This window comes from Rattus norvegicus, chromosome 2 (genome assembly GCF_021556685.1).
Source record: "Rattus norvegicus strain SHRSP/BbbUtx chromosome 2, alternate assembly SHRSP_T2T, whole genome shotgun sequence".
NCBI lineage: Eukaryota > Metazoa > Chordata > Mammalia > Rodentia > Muridae > Rattus > Rattus norvegicus.
In genome coordinates, this window is record NC_141535.1 from 536455 (window position 1) to 551625 (window position 15171).

Consider the following 15171-nt stretch of genomic DNA (forward strand, 5'->3'; position numbering starts at 1 on the left):
TTTGTGCTCTCTTAGGAAAATTAGGCACATAATGAGAAAAGACTGCCAGGATTCATTAGTGGTGCAGTTCCACATTTTATTAAGTGCTGTGAGCCTGGTTTATTTCATGAAAAGGTCTGAGTGCATGAAGGACAAGATATTAAAGACAATAAAGAAAAGCAGTTTCACTACATAAAGGTGCTGTGTGTCTAAAGCATACAAACTCTGCAGCAATCACAATCATGTGGTTAGAAAATGGCTAACACCATCTTTAGTATTTGTTGTTTTATATTTTGTTTTAATGATTTTTTTCTTCATTTGGAGATGTTTTAAAGCATCTTATTATTAATAAGTTTATTCTTTGACAATTATTTACATAAACATAATGCTCTTTGATTACCCTCTCTCTTCCTGTGAGACTAAAACAGGAACAATATACATTACAAGTTAATGAGAAAACAAAACAATAAAAATATACCTTGCAGGTTGAGGGGTTTTTTTGTAGTGAAGATTAAGTTCCAGTTTTTACAATGTTAAATCTGTGAAATACTTACAGAATAAGTTTGTTTGTCCTGTATTAAGTCTTTGCAAGTTAAGATTTCTATTTGTAATTAAGAATACATTTATTTCTATTCTGACGTAAAATGCAAAATCTGTTTTGAGGTATTTACTCATTTACTTATTTATTTATTTGTATTTTTTTTCAAGACTGGGTATAACTAGCTCTGGCTGCCCTGGAAATAGCCCTGTATTTTTAATTGATGATCTTATAGCATAGAGTATTGCTGTTCTGTTCAGAATGTTGTCTCATATGCCAAAGTGTTTAAGGCTATTTTCTAATTTCTCCTCTATCAAGTTCAGTGTTTCTGGTTTTATGGTAAGGTCATTGATCTACTTGTACTTGAGATTTGAGCATGATAATAAATATGGCATCATTTGCATTCTTCCACCTGGAGACACCCAGTTTGACAAAATCTATTTTTTGAAGATTTTTCTTTACAGATGATAATTTCTGGCTTCCCTGTCCTTAGGTGTGAATTTATCTCTGGGCCTACAATTCAATTCTGTTTGTTGTTGTATCTGTTTTTATGCCAATACCTTGTGGGTTTTATCACTGTAGCTTTAAAGTATGACTTGAAAATCAGTGAAAGTAATACCTCCAACATTTTTTGTTGTTCTTTTTTGTTTGGTTTTTCACATTCAGGATTGTTCTAGATATCCTGGGTTCTTGGATTTTGGTTTTCTCTATGAAGTTGAGAATTGTCATTTCCTGGTCTGTAAAGAATTGTGTTGGAATTCTGATGGGGATTGCATTCAGTCAGTAGACTTTTTTGATAAAAACGACCATTTTTACTGTTAATCCTACCAATCCCTGAGGATCGAGATCTTTTCATTTTCTGGTATCTTCTTCAATTTTTCCTTCAAATATTATAAGCTTATAAGCTAGAAATCTTTCATTGACTTGGATAGACATTATCTATATCTTGAGGCTCATGTGAAGAGTGATTGTTTCCTCATTTTCTTCCTCAGTCTGTTTATCATTTCTTTATAGAAAGGCTACTGAGTACTTACTGTTAATCTTGTATGCAACTACTGTGCTAAAAGTGTTTATCAACTCTGGGAGATACCTAGTATAATTTTTAAGGTCACTAATGTACTCTCATTTCATCCAAAGTTAATGATACTTTCAATTCTTCCTTTCCAAATTTTGTCCCCTTGATCTCATTTGGCTCTCTTATTGCTATAGATAAAACTTCAAGTGCTATCTTGAATAGTATGAGCAGAGTAGAATGTCTGGTTCCTTATTTTAGTGGAATTAGTTTCCATTTCTATCCATTCAATTTGGTGTTAGCTATCGACTTGAAGTAAATCGAGATATGTTCCTTTTCCACGAATCTTCTGAATAGTTTTACCATGAACGGGTGGTGGAATTTATTAAAGACTTTTTACATATCACTATCTGCAGATGATATGATAGCATATTTAAGTGATCCCTAAAGCTCCAGCAGGGAACTACTAAACCTGATAAACACCTTCAGCAAAGTGGCTGGGTATAAAATTAACTCAAATAAATCAGTAGCCTTCCTCTACACAAAAGAGAAACAAGTCTAGAAAGAAATTAGGGAAACGACACCTGTCATAATAGTCCCAAATAATAAAAAATACCTCAGTGTGACTTTAACCAAGCAAGTGAAAGATCTGTATGATAAGAACTTCAAGCCTCTGAAGAAAGAATTTGAAGAAGATCTCAGAAGATGGAAAAATCTCCCATGTTCAAGGATTGGCAATATTAATATATTAAAAATGGCCATTTTACCAAAAGTGATCTACAGATTCAATACAATCCCCATCAAAATACCAATCCAATTCTTCAGAGGGTTAGACAGAACAATTTGCAAATTCATCTGGAATAACAAAAAACCCAAGATAGCTAAAACTATCCTCAACAATAAAAGGACTTCTGAGGGAATCACTATCCCTGAAGTCAAGCAGTATTACAGAGCAATAGTGATAAAAACTGCATGATATCAGTACAGAGACAGACGGATAGACCAGTGGAATACAATCGACGACCTAGAAATGAATTCACATACCTCTGGTCACTTAATTTTTGACAAAGGAGCCTAAACCATCCAATGGAAAAAAGAGCATTTTCAGCAAATGATGCTGGTTCAACTGGAGGTCAACATGTAGAAGAATGCAGATCGATCCATTCTTATCACCCTGTACAATGGTTAAGTCCAAGTGGATCAAGGACCTCCACGTCAAACCAGATACACTCAAACTAATAGAAGAAAAATTGGGGAGACATCTCGAACACATGGGCACTGAAGAAAATTTCCTGAGTAAAACACCAATGGCTTATGCTCTAAGATCAAGAATCGACAAAGGGGATCTCATAAAACTGCAAAGCTTCTTTCAGGCAAAGAACACTGTTCTTAGGACAAAACGGCAACCAAATGATTGGGAAAAGATCTTTGCCAATCCTACAACTGATAGAGGGCTTATATCCAAAGTATACAAAGAACACAAGAAGTTAGACCGCAGGGAGACAAATAACCCTATTAAAAATGGGGTTCAGAGCTAAACAAAGAATTCCCAGCTGAGGAATACCAAATGGCTGAGAAACACCTAAGTCATAAGGGAAATGCGAATCAAAACAACCCTGAGATTTCACCTCACACCAGTGAGAATGGCTAAGATCAAAAACTCAGGTGACAGCAGATGCTGGCAAGTATGTGGAGGAAGAGGAACACTCCTCCATTGTTGGTGGGATTGCAGACAGGTAAAACAATTCTGGAAATATCTCTGGAGGTTCCTCTGAAAATTGGACATTGAACTACCTGAGGACCCAGCTATACCTCTCTTGGGCATATACCCAAAAGATGTCCCAACGTATAACAAAGACACATGCTCCACTATGTTCATAGCAGTCTTATTTATAATAGCCAGGAGCTGGAAAAAACCCAGGTGCCCTTCAGCAGAGGAATGGATACAGAAAATGTGGTACATCTACAAAATGGAATATTACTCAGCTATCAATAGCAATGACTTTATGAAATTCATACGCAAATGGATGGAACTGGAAAGTATCATCCTGAGTGAGGTAACACACTCACAGAAAAACACACATGGTATGCACTCATTGATAATTGGTCATTAGCCCAAATGCTTGATTTACCCTAGATGCACAGAACATATGAAGCTCAAGAAGGATGACCAAAATGCAAATGCTTCACTCCTTCTTCAAAAGGGGACAAGAATACCCTTGGGAGGGAATAGGGAGGCAAAGTTTAGAACAGAGGCAGAAGGAACACCCATTCAGAGCCTGCCCCACATGTGGCCCATACATATACAGCCATACAATTAGACAAGATGGATGAAGCAAAGAAATGCAGGCCGACAGGAATCGGATGTAGATCTCTCCTGAGAGACACACCCAGAATATAGCAAATACAGAGGCGAATGCCAGCAGCAAATCACTGAACTGAGAACAGGACCCCAATTGAAGGAATCAGAGAAAGGACTGGAAGAGATTGAAGGCGCTCGAGACAGCATATGAACAACAATGCCAACCAATTAGAGCTTCCAGGGACTAATCCACTACCCAAAGACTATATATGGACTGACCCTGTGCTCCAACCGCATAGGTAGCAATGAATAGCCTAGTAAGAGTACCAGTGGAAGGGGTAACACACTCACAGAAAAACACACATGGTATGCACTCATTGATAATTGGTCATTAGCCCAAATGCTTGTTCTTGCCAAGACTGAACCCCCAGTGAACGTGATGGTTGGGGGCAGGGTGGTAATGGGGGGAGGATGGGGAGGGGAACACCTATAGAGAAGGGGAAGGGGAGGGGTTAGGGGCATGTTGGCCAGGAAACCGGGCAGGGGAATAACAATCGAAATGTAAATAAGAAATACTCAAGTTAATAAAGATGAAAAAAATAAAAAAAAAGACTTTTCACTATCTAATGAAATGATCCTTAGATTTTTTTTTTGCTTTATTTTCATAATGCATTGCTTTACTGTTTTTCTTATGTTCAACAATCCTTACATCTCTGGGATGAAGCCTACCTGTTCATGGCGAGTGATCTCTTGGATGTATTCTTGCATTTGATTGGCAAATATTTTATTGAGTATTTTTCATCTGTGTTCCCAAGGTAAACTGTTCGGTTTTCTCTTCCTGTTTGCTCATTATATAGTTTTTACATCAACTACAATTATGTAATGTGTATCCTCATAAAATCAACACTTATCTATATGTGCTACTTCAGCATAATCCTCCACCTTCCCGTGCTATATTCCTTCCATGCTTCCCTAGGTGATGAACTATAACCTGGATGTATGAGATGGAATCCACACGTTCCTCATGAAGTTGGTTTTGGTAGAAATGATCACATTCTCGTTGTAGAATGTCAGATTCCCCAAACTTGAACATGCACTGTAGGAGGGAAGAAACATCACATATCTTGAAAGGTGGAAACTTGACTGAGTCTAGACACTCCCCACCCCACAAGCTTTAGGGAAGCTAAGAGGGAGGCAATGATGACCAAGAAGCAGTGACAGGAGATAAATCTTTGGACTTGTAGAGTTTCATTCAACTTGTGTTGTTTTTGTGAGTCGCCTTCTATGTTGAAGTGGGGTATTTTGGTAAGGCAGCTGCTTTTGTGTCAGCAATGCTCTAAAGTACTCTCCAGTCAAACCCCTGTTTCTCATCCCCCCCCAAAACTCATTGCATCATCAAGTTGGACTTTGATACAGTTGTCACTTTGGCTTGACATGGCTTTTTTCATAAGTCATCTAGTCCTTTCTTCTCTCTTCTCTCATTTCACTCTATCCCTCACTCTTCTGTATGTGTGTACTTATTGCATGTCCCCAAGAAAAGACCTTTACAAAATAAGTAGGAATAATTAGTATACGCAGTATTCATGTTACTTAAGGATTAGAACTATATATTTTATTAAATTTCATTTACTCAAAAACCCAACAAAATGTAAGTGTGTTTTTGGCCTAAATTAAAATGATAATGTCCCAAATTATACATAAAACTGCTACTGGATCTTCTGCTTTTGTTCTATTGATATCATTATATATCAAAATAAATTGGGTAGACACATGTGCATACATGCACACACCAGTACTTAAAGAGAGTTTTTTCCTATTTTCCTTTCTTTTGTTGGATATTTTCTTTATTTACATTTCAAATGTTATCCCCTTTCCTTCTTTCCCTCCAAAGAACCCCTATCTTATCCTCCATCCCCCTCCTTCAATTAGGGTGCCCCCCACCTACCCATATGCTCCCTCCTGCCTCCCCTCCCTGGCATCCCCCAATACTGGGGCATCAAGCCTTCAGAATACCTAGAGCCTCTTCTCCCATTGATACTTGACAAGGCCATTCTTTGCTACAGATGTGGCTGGAGCCAGGAGTCACTCCATGGGTACTCTTTGATTGGTGGTTTTGTCCATGGGAGCTCTGGGATGTCTGGTTAGTTGATATTTTTATTCTTCCCATGGGGTTGCAAACATCTTGAGCTCCTTCAGTCCTTTCTCTAACTCCTCCCTTAGGTATCCCAGCGCTCAGTCTGATGATTAGTTGCAAGAATCTTAATTTGTATCAGAGCCTCTCAGAGGACAGCTGTAGCAGGCTCCTGTCAGCATGCACTTCTTGGCATCCACAATAGTGTCTGATTTTGGTGACTGTATATGGGATGGATCCCCAGGTGGGGCAGACTCTGAATGGCTTTTCTTTCAGTCTCTGTTCCACATTTTGTCTTCTCACTTCCTCCTGTGAGTATTTTGTTTCCCCTTCTAAGAAGGATAGAAGCATTCACACGTTGGTCTTCCATTATTTTGAGCTTCATGTGGTCTGTGGATTGTATCGTGGGTATTCTGAGCTTTTGTGCTAATATCCACTTATCAGTAAGTGCATACCGTGTGTGTTATTTTGTGATTAGGTTACCTCACTCAGGAAGACATTTTCTAGTTCTATCTATTGGCCTAAGAATTTCATGAAGTCATTTAAGTACTTAAATAGCCCTATAAATCACAATGCTAGGAATCTTAGCCCCAGTCTGAAAACAGAGTATGTAACTAAAAGCAAAATCCAGTCTTGGGGCATTCCGCTCATGATTTTTCCTCAAAGTCTGTAAGACCATGCTAGAAATGTCATTCAATGTACAGTGTGACTTTTCACTGTTTATGGATATCTTTCCTTGGCTAATCTTCTGCATGTAGCAGCTAACTAAACATGAAGCCACTCCATGTCAGAAATATTATAACCCAGGGGACTTGTAAAATTCTTATGATTATTTTAAGATCTATTACTTACATAGGGACAGAAGTATTTGTAGCATTTTGCATTCAGCAAGACATGCATCATTAAGAAAATATTTGCAAATATTAGAAACAAAGAGGTTATAATTAAATAACTGAGTAGCAGTGAACTTCAGGTGCTCAAGATACAGACATATAAGAATAAAAGAGAGGTATCATATATAGCAACTCTGAATTTGGGAGAACACTAAGTATACCAGTTAACTTTTCCAATTTTTGTGACAAAACATATAACAGAAGCAACTAAAGAAAGTATTGTTTATTTTGTTTCACATTTTGATGATCCAGTGCATCTCTTCAGGGATGTCTGTCACAGTTGCCCACACATGATGCTGCTATGTTACTCTACATCCACAGTCAGGAAGCAGAGAGATGAATGCTGGTCCTTAGCCCACTTTCTCATTTTCACTCATGTGAGATGTCAGTCCAGGAATTGTCTTTTCAAAATTCAGGTTGGGTGTTCCTTGCTCACCCAACCATCCTTGAAATACCCTCACAAACCAAGGTGTGCAACCACCATGATCTGTACCTCATTAAGTTTTCACTGGAGATTAAGCATCACAGTAAGAAAGATTTAATCAGACCACTGAAGTACCCAACGAAGGCATGAGAAATTGTAAAGTCATATACTCTAACATTTAGCCCATTGAGGCAAAAAATTAAGACATGTTAAAAATATACTAAAATTTTATTTTGGTTCTTTAATTCTACATCTCATCAACTTCTTTCTCTTCCCTACATAGCACTTTCTCCTTGTCCCATTCCTAGATACCTTATGATAAATGTGATAAAAGTATCCTGAACAAATAGCTTAGGAGAGAAAAAGTTCATTTTGTCCATTATTTCAGAAAGATATGATATATCAAACTGGGAACTGCCTGGCAGCAGACATAGAAGAGAATTCAGCAAGAGTAAGAAGTAGTTGGTCACAATGTATCTATATTCAGGAATCCAAGAACAAAAAATGAAAATTAAGCCTGATTACAAAGCCTCGAGGCCCTTTCCTAGTGACCCACTTCCAACAATGCTCCACCTCCTAGCAATTCCACAACCATCCGTATAGCATCAGTAGTTGTGGTCCATATGTTCAAATAGGTAAGACTATGAGGGAGTTACCATTTAAACCACACAACCTGTTTGCTCCTTTTCCTCTCTATCTCTAGAGCTGATAGGGCCTTTATGTGTTCAACCCTGCCAATTGTCAATGCTGTCTCTCACTGGTTCATCCACTCATCCTGTCAAGTCACACTCCTTTTCACTTCCCAATGAACTTTTGAATCTCTGATAATTATTTCAAAGCAAACAAAAGGCCACACAAATGAACCATTTCTTTTTGTCTTTTTAATTTCCTAAATGACTTGTTTCATACTATTAACACACTTTAGAGATATCCTCCCTTCTGTAGATATCTGTATGTCCCAGCTCAAGTAAGTGTTCCTTCCTACTGTCCATAGTCAAATGCTCTGTTCTATTTTGCAACACGTGTGTTGGATTAAGTGGATATATGTGTAATAATTATGATGAATCTTGCTACTGTGCTCTTAAAATATTGCTTGACTTTTATCATTGTGTCCAGTTCAGTTCCCTCTGTATACTCTTGTATCTTCGGTTCTCCAAAGTACAAAAGTGGAACATCCTCTCTCAAGTTGGCAGACATTTTCTTATCATCTCCATTACACTTTTTCTGTAGCTTTATCCATCAACTTGACATTAGCATGTAGGTTACTTGCTATGTACTTACAATCATGAAGATACTTTACAGACTGGATTTCAGAAACGACTTACTTTACTGGTTTGCCCATACATGTGTCATCAATACTCACGGAAGTCAAGGCAGTCTTTCAGTTAACACAGAAATGAGAATGGAATATACATAGTTTACTCAACAGATACTAAAGTATAACAAAGCACAAGATGTGTCCAAGCAAGGCCTTACATGGCCATCACTGGAAACCAAATTCACAAGTGTGAACAGAAAGTGGGCCGAGTATGTCAAGTAGTAGCACCAATATCACATCAAACTTCTTACAAAAAACTGGAGGGTGATCTACAGTAGGGAAAAACTTCTTTGTCCCTAATGATCACATATAAATCATAATCATGTAAACTAATAGATACAATATAGCTAAGATAGGAGATGCATTTGAAAGATGGTAGGAGAGAAATCAACATGATTTAGTGTCATGAAAAATATTGGGAATTCTACTATAGCATGTCTCATTGATCACATGGGATGATAAGTCAATAGTACAGACAAGACCATCAGTCATCAGTCTTAGAATAGTGAATGTCATAAGTTATAATCCTTCAAGAAATTGAAATTAACCACAAGAGATCAAAGCTGCTTTCTGACCATGGTGCTTTCTAGCACCATGTATAGAAGTGGGGATAGGAACATGGACTATAAATGAGAGTCTTAGCTCTGACAGTTGAAAATGGAAAAAAAAGACTGCCCTAGAATATTTTTAACGATTTTTATTATTACGTATTGAGTCAAACAATAATAGATTTCATCATCTTACATTTCATACATGCTAATAATTTGATCCCATCCATTCCCCTTCCTCTCCATTCTTCCTGTCACACTCTTTCTCTCTCTCCACCTTTCCTTTTATTCCGCCTCTACTTTTCTGTCATTTTCTGGGGGGGGGTTAATTATTTTAATTAGGGTTAGTCACAGGAACATGTGCAACTTACCTGTAGCAAACCATTGAGGAAAATCTCTCCCTCCTCTAGCCACTATAATAGCCTATAGACTATTCTCAGAGAGAGCGAGAAAAGAGAATTATTATTTAAAAATCATCAGATCAGACATGGGTGAAATGATCATTTTGGGCAATCCACTACGGAGACTAAAAACATAGGAAGAAACTTCAACTTCTGATATGTAATGGGACACGGCATACAATGGATGCTCTGTAGTTGCCAGTCCTGTAACTTCTGAGATCATGACAAACTCTTTTGGTTATCCCATGGACGGAGAATGCTGACAACTGACCTAGAGATGTTACTCTTAATCCATGCTTTGTTGTTGTTGTTGTTGTTGTTGTTGTTGTTGTTGTTGTTGTTGTGGCATCGTCATCCTCTTCCTCCTCTTCCTCCTCTTCCTCCACCACCTCCTCCTCCTCTTCCTCCTCCTCCTCCTTCCCCTCCTCCTCCTCCTCTCGTTTGGATATTTCTGAGTTGTAAGACTGCAAAGAGGATGATTTAGTCTTTAAACAATCTCATTCACTCATAAAGGGCGATGGAAGATATTCAGAACAAAAAGAGAAGAGTCTCATGAGCCTAGGCCTCTTCCATGGGGTTGATAGGCAGCTAACAATTCCTAGATGTAGAAAAACTCATGATGCCCATCATTGTCTGTGGGTTATGGGTTTGGGAATTTCAGTGATATCTCCCCTGGAATGATCATTGTTTCTTTTTCTGAAATGAAATCCCCCAAAGTTCAGAATATCCAGCAACTTGAAAATGAGAGAAAATCTTCCATAGGTATCTGTTATTCCACGGGAATGTTTGCAGCGATAAGAATGGATCGATTTGCATTCATCTACATGCTGACCTCCAGTTGAAGCAGAAAGATTCATTGAAAATGCTATCTTTTTTCCACTGGATGGAAAATACCCTTTGTCAAATATCAAGTGACAATAGGTGTGTGGGTTCATTTCTGGTTCTTCAATTCTATTCTATTGATCTACCTGCCTGTCTCTGTACCAATACTATACTTTTTTTTTATTAATATTGCTCTATAAAACAGCTTTAGATTAGGGATGCTCATTCCTCCAGAAGGTCTTTTATTATTGAGGATAGTTTTCACTATCCTGGGTTTTTTCTTATTCCAAATGATTTGCAAATTGCTCTTTCAAATTCCATGAAGAATTGAGTTGGAATTTTGATGTGTATTTCATTGCCTCTGTAGATAGACTTTGGCAAAATGGAAATTTTAAAATATTAATCCTGTCAATCCATGAGCATTGGGAGGTCTTTCCATCTCCTGAGGTCTTCAATTTCTTCTTCAGAGACTTGAAATTTTTATCAAATAAATAATTCACTTGCTTAGTTAGAGTCACACTGAAATATTTTATTTTATTTGTGACTATTCTGAATGGTGTCATTTCCGTAATTTCTTTCCCAGATTTTGAATAGAGTAAGGCTACTGATTTTGTTTGAGTTAGTTTTATACACACCCACATTGCTGAATTTCTTTATCAGGCTTAGCAGTTCTCTGGTGGCACTTTTGGGGTCACTTAAGTATAATATCATATCATCTGCAAATAGAGATATTTTTACTTCTTCCTTTCTAATTTGGATTCCTTTGACCATCTTTTCTTTTCTGATTGCTCTGGCTAAAACTTTGAATACTACATTGAATAAGTAAGGAAAGAGTACGCAACCTTGTCTAGTCCCTGATTTTAGAGGGATTGCTTCAAGTTTCTCTCCATCTAGTTTGATGGGGCTACTGGTTTCTTGTATATTGCTTTTATTATATTTAGGCATGGGTTCTGAACTTTTTTAAGACTTTTAACATGAAGGAGTTTCAAATTTTGTCAAATTGTTTCTCAGCATCTAATAAGATTATCCGGTTCTTTATGTTTGTTTGGTTTTTTTTGGGGGGGGGTTGTTTTTGTTTTTGCTTTTATCTATTTGGTTGATTTTAGCCCTGAGTTTGATTATTTCCTGCCGTCTATCCTTCTTGGGGTTATTTGCTTTTTTTTTTTTTGTAGAACTTTTAGGTGTGCTGTCAAGCTGCTAATATATGTTCTGTGCAGTTTCTTTTTGGAGGCACTCAGAGCTGTGAGTTTTCCTCTTAGCACTGCTTTCATTGTGTCCCATAAGATTGGGTGTGCTCTGCCCTCATTTTCATTAAATTCTAAAAAGTCTTTAATTTCTTTCTTCACTTTTTCCTTGGTTAAGTTATCATTGAGTAGAACATTGTTGAACTTCCATGTGTATGTGGACTTTCTGTCATATTTTTTTCTTTTTTTGTTATTGAAGACCAGCCTTATTTCGTGGTGATATGATAGGATGCATGAGGATTATTTCAACTTTCCTCTATCTGCTGAGGTCTGTTTTGGAGAAGTTACCATAAGTGTTGAGAAGAAGGTATTTTTTTAGGATCAAATGTTCTATAAATATCTGTTAAGTTGATTTGGTTCATAACTTCTGTTAGTTTCTCTATGTCTCCGTTTAGTTTCTCTTTCCATGATCTGTCCATTGATGAGAATGGGGTGTTGAAATCTTCCACTATTATTGTGGGAGGTTCAATGTGTGCTTTGAGCTTCAGATAGGTTTTTTTTTTTTTTTATGAATGTAGGTTCCCTTGCACCTGGAGCATAGATATTCAGGATTGAGAGTTCACCTTGGTGTATTTTTCTTTGATGAATATGAATTGTCCTTGCTTAACACTTTCGAAAACTTTTGGTTGGTAGTCAATTTTATTGGATATTGGAGTATATACTCCAGCTTGTTTCTTGGGACCATTTGCTTGGGAAATTGTTTTCAGGCTTTTACTCTGAGGTAATCTTTTTCTTTTTTAACTGACTTCTGTTTCCTGTATGCAGCAAAATGCTAGGTCCTCTTTACGTATCCAGTCTCTTAGTGTATGGCTTTTTATTGGGGAATTGATTCCAATGATATTAAGAGATATTAAGCAGTAGTGATTATTGTTTCCTTTTATTTTTGTTGTTAGAGGAGTAATCACATTTGTTTGGCTCTATTCTTTCAGATTTATAGCAAAAACATTACTTTCTTGCATTTTTTAGGATGCAGTTTCTCTCCTTGTGTTGGAGTTTTCCATCTATTATCCTTTGTAGGTCTGGATTTGGGGAAGATATTGTATAAATTTGGCTTTGTCATAGAATATCTTGGTTTCTCCATTTATGTTAATTGAGAGTTTTGCTGGATATAGCAGCCTGGGCTGGCATTTGTGATCTCTGAAGGTCTATATGACATCTACCCAGTATCATCTGGTTTCTGTTGCTTAGGTTTCTGCTCTTGCCTCTCACCATCAGGTTGTCTCTGGTTTCAGCTGGCCTTGCTATCTCTGACAGTGACTTGACCCTCCTATAAGCCTGTATGTCCCTCACAGACCTGTTTTCTCCCAGCAGGATCTGGGTACAGAGAACAGTAGGTCCTGGTCAGGTCTGGGTTCAGGCAGAAAGTGGAAGATCCTTTCCCAGACTCTTCCTCGATTCCTCTGTCCTGAGGGTTCCAGGCGTGTCATTTGGAGCAGAAGTGGTGGTCTTACCTTTGCTCTCAAGTGTGTCACCATGCTTGGTGACTGGCTTTCAGCTCTAGGTGCAGGCAAAGCTAGGAAGGATCCTGTCCCTGGTTGCTCCTACCTTCCTGTGTCTAGAGGGCTCTAAACAGGTTCCTCTTGTCCAGATTATGAGCAGAAGTGGTGGTCTCCCCTGACCTCTCAGGACTGTCTGCCTTTCTGAGAGTCCAGCTCTCTCCCCTAATGAATCTGGGTACAGAGAACTGTGGGACAGAGTCATCTCTGGTGGCATGCAGAAACTGGAAGCAGTGTTTAATACTTTAATTATATAAATCAAATAGAAATAAGAGAGGCTGAGTTTGAAGTCTCCTGGAGAAACTACTATGATTACATCCCCCAAAACCTTCTATTATACCTCAGAACAAACTCTGTAGGGTGCATATGCACGATTCCTTTTCTGTAGGGATGTTTGCATTCCTCTGCTCCTGGGAGCGTATTTACATAGTTATTGCCATTGCGTCTTGTAAGTATACATTTTAATCAACCAGAATATATATTCAACATCTTTTAAATTTTTTATTAGTTATATTTCTTTACTTAAATTTCAAACCTTATTTCCCTTCCCGGTTTCCTGTCCATAAGCCCTCATTCCCTCCCCTCTCCCTCCCCCATACAGCTATTCCCTTATACATCTCCCTTGTTGCCCCCCCATATTCCCCTGCGCTGGGGGTCCAACCTTGGCAGGATCAAGGTCTTCCCGATCCCCTGGTGCCCCAACAAGGCTATTCTCTACTACATATGCAGTTGGACCCTTGGTCAGTCCATGTGTAGTCTTTCCGTCATTTCAACATTTTAATCAAAACTTGCTATAGATCTACAGAGTCAAGACATATCCATTCATCATAATTTGATAATATAATGAAAATTCTGTACAATTTTTTCACAAAATAAGGTATTTGAAAGCTCAGAGAGACCTAATAATATACCCAATGAAAGAATTTGTGCTATATCACCTATACTTTTGTTTTTGTAATAAAATAGTTGAATTTGCTCTGTTTAAAATAGTTTTAAGAAAGATTTTTTAACAAGGTTTTTAAAATTCTTTTTTAAGTTTTTCCTTCTGTACATTTTTTTCAGGTGCTCACAGATCTAAAACAGGCCTCAGATTTTTGGGGAAGTGGGCTGTGTACAGCTAGGAACCACCTAGCTGGTGAACTAACTCTAAGCTTTTTTTAACACAAGTGCTTTTTAGTGCTGAGACACATCACCAGTTCTGAAAAAAATGTGTTTAAACAAACTTAAGGGCAGGAGTGGAGATAGCACGATGCAGAACAATGATTTTAAAAGAAAATTATGTATTAGTATATAAAGTATCAAATAAGGCCATGGGAAATTAATTTAAAAGGGAAAAGAAAAAAAATTGTCTTAAAGGAATTCCTTAGAAAAGCAAAACACAAAATGCAATAGTGTAGGTAATACAGGTAGAAATTCAAGGCACAGGGGCAGACTGTCCTCTGCCTGTGCTAGAGCTCAGTGGGAATTCAAGGAGCTGACATGATTAGAGAAACACTCTGTTGCCATCCCCATCCCCTCAACAATTATCCTGAACTTGGAAGATGATAGTGTATAGGGTACTTGGAGAGAAGTGGAGCTGTTCGCTCCCCTGTGCTTGCTTTACAGCTGACAGGGGCTCCATTCAATTTCACACTTTTATTTTAAAAATTAAAACAGAGATTCCTTGATAAAGATCTAATTATACTTTTAAAATTTACAAGAAGGAGTTGCCATTTTGTTTTTTGGTTTTGTTTATACGTTCATTAAATGCCTATATTTGTCAACTCAAAGGATGACTCAGCAGTTAAGAGCACTGCTGCAGGAATCATTCCACTTCTTTAGACTCTGGAGACATCTGTACTCATTTGGCAGACTCAAATACACATATGTACAAGCAGTCACACACAAAAAAATAAAAATAAGTCTTTTATTTTTAACTCTGCATTTGTCATTTTCACTTAAAACTTTATTCCAAATGCCTGGTGGAGAACTTCTTTACATTTATGAAGTATTAATATAAGTTAATTTAATTAAAAAGTTCAGCACCATTTTTGGTACTACATATAGAAGGTGATAGTGAGAAG

The 15171-nt window shown here is 37.6% G+C and overlaps 1 pseudogene; it reads left to right on the plus strand.

Moving 5' to 3' along the window:
• The window catches only part of LOC148006609 (uncharacterized), a 2902548-nt pseudogene that overhangs the window by 487179 nt on the left and 2400198 nt on the right, over nucleotides 1-15171 (plus strand).